Genomic DNA, 2,972 nt, shown 5'->3' with positions numbered 1-2,972 from the left:
GTAGGGATCGTTCTTAACCGGGGATTAGGAGGGATTGCAAATCACTTGGAAACTGACTCAAAAACGTAAAATAAAGTTAAAAACGTTCACAAAGACTCAAAGGACTCAAAACAAGTTCAAAAGACTCAAAACTGCCTAAAAACACTAACTAGGCAGTTTCTGACCTTAAACCCAATGTTGGACGAATTTAAGATTATGGTTTGATTCAAACGTAAAAACACAATATAAAACACTATACTAGACTCAAAGAATGCAAAACTAAACTTTAAAACACTAAAACAAACCAAAAGACTCAAACATCACCCAAAACACTCAAAACAGCCTTAAAATCACTTTCTGGGCAGTTTTGAGCACTTTGGTGAATTTGGACGAATTTTGGGAAATAAATTGAATCAAAACACTTTAAAACATAAACTAAACAAAGTCTAAACACTAAAGAACAAGAAAGTAAAGGGGGGTTTTAAATTGACGAGAATTGGAATAACGAAACAAGTTAATAAACTAGACAGAATGTAAAGATGAATTTGATGGAATTGAATGGATGGGAACCTAGCTAAGGGGTTCATCTTCATACATGTTATACTTGCATAATAAAATGATTTCCAATTGCATTTCAATAAACTATGATACTCAACACCCCAAGTTAACCGTGATACACTAATTAACCTTCAAATCTTCCTAACGTTATTGAATTGGATGATGCATGCGACAATTCAAAACATTCCCCACAAGTCCTCAACATGAATGCATAGAAGAGGTACAAGCAAGAATCATTACGCTCTATGAAAATTATAAGTGTTGACGAGGCATTCGTTACTATGATTGCATGAAACTTATGCCAAGAATTTGTTTAACGCGATTGTTTATAAGCAACCTCCACTACGTGCGAATATAAGTTCGTAACTATTAGGTGAAACTCACTTATATACTAGCGTCATATTCATGCATGAAAATTAAGCGCGCATTCTCAATAAACATACATAAATAAGTTATCAATCAAACGGTTAAACAAATTGAATCCACAACTTATGAAACGCAATTAGAAGTAATTGATAGGAGCATATTCATGCGACTTAAATGGCTTGTTCTCGTGCATTTACGTTATGTTTCTTTAGTTATTTTAGTCCTTTAAGCTATTTTCGTGTGTTTGTAGGTCCAAAGGGCTAAAGGAGCAAAAAGATGCATTTTGGAGACTTTTGGAGCACTTTTGGGCTAAGGATGGATAGCTTATGCTTGGCGCCAAAATGTTGGACGAAATTGAAGACCAAAGTGTTGGAACTTTGTTCCCTTTAGTTTTAGGACATTTAAACCTTTCCAATTCCCTTATGCCGTGCATCTCCACCTTTCTCCCAAAACCATACACATGCATTCATTATTCATTCCCTCACATATCATATCACTTATCATTCACCACTTATCATTCATCACTTATCATTCACCACTTATCACATATCACTTATCATTCACCACTTATCATTCATCACTTATCATTCACCACTTATCACTTATCATATCATTCACCACTTATCATTCATCACTTATCACTTATCATATCATTCATCAAACACATGCATTCACATGTTTTCACAATCTGCCATCATTCCAACCAAAACCGTGCACATGCTATCACCATGCATTCACATGCACTTGTTCCTCCATCATTCCATCCTTTAAAACATTGCACATGCACTTTAATCATTCAACACATGCATTCACTTCATCATTGCAGCCACACATTCACCCACATGCTATCCCATTTCAGATTGCATTTCATACACTTTCACATGCATCTTGGCAGATTTCACATGCACACACAAGCATTAGCACATGCAACCTAGCTGTCATGTTCCCCCAATTTCACCTATAAATACTCATTCATTCATTCTCATTCATTCACAACTCTTCCACCACAGAAATTCATCCATTCACTCCACCATTTCCTTCCATTAACACACCTCAACTCATTCACTCTTCCATTTTCAGAATGTAGACATCAAACCACCCTTGTCGTGCCTCTCCCTTACAATCCAAACACCATCCTTCCATTTTCACCACTCCCCAAACCATTCACACCATCAAACTATCCCTAGACCTTGTGCTACAACGAAGAGGAAGAGAAGAGTGCCTAAACGTTCATACAATTCAAGTTTGAGTTGTTGGAATGTTTAGGTGTTTCTTTGATTTCAAGGTTTAATGTCAATATTCTTTGTTTTGTACGAATGAGGAATGGAAGATAAGAGGGCCTAAACGTTCATACAATTCAAGTTTGAGTTGTTGGAATGTTTAGGTGTTTCTTTGATTCTCTTTGTTTTGTATCATAAGGAACTAAACTCGCCCTTGGTTGGGGGGTGATTCGAATATATGTTTATGCTTGCATTTTGATTTGATTACTTCTAATTGCGTTTCATAAGTTGTGATTCAATTTGTTTAACCGTTTTATTGATAACTTATTTATGTATGTTTATTGAGAGTGCACGCTTAATTTTCATGCATGAATATGACGCTAGAATATAAGTGAGTTTCACCTAATAGTTACGAACTTATATTCATAAGTAGTGGAGGTTGCTTATAAACAATCGCGTTAAACGAATTCTTGGCAAGAGTTTCATGCATTCATAGTAACGAATGCCTCGTCAACACTTATAATTTTCATAGAGCGTAATGATTCTTGCTTGTACCTCTTCTATGCATTCATGTTGAGGACTTGTGGGGAATGTTTTGAATTGTCGCATGCATCATCCAATTCAATAACGTTAGGAAGATTTGAAGGTTAATTAGTGCATCACGGTTAACTTGGGGTGTTGAGAATTCATGGTTTATTGAAATGCAATTGGAAATCATTTATCATGCAAGTATAACATGTATGGAGATGAACCCCTTGGCTATCATCCATCCATTCATTCCATTTCATCACATTCATATATACTATCTGTCTTAATTCGAATCTGTACATTTTATTTAATTTCGTATAA

This window comes from Pyrus communis, chromosome 16 (assembly GCF_041283825.1).
Source record: "Pyrus communis isolate YQ-2024b chromosome 16, ASM4128382v1, whole genome shotgun sequence".
In the NCBI taxonomy this organism is placed as follows: domain Eukaryota; kingdom Viridiplantae; phylum Streptophyta; class Magnoliopsida; order Rosales; family Rosaceae; genus Pyrus; species Pyrus communis.
Note: the sequence above shows the minus strand (reverse complement) of the source record.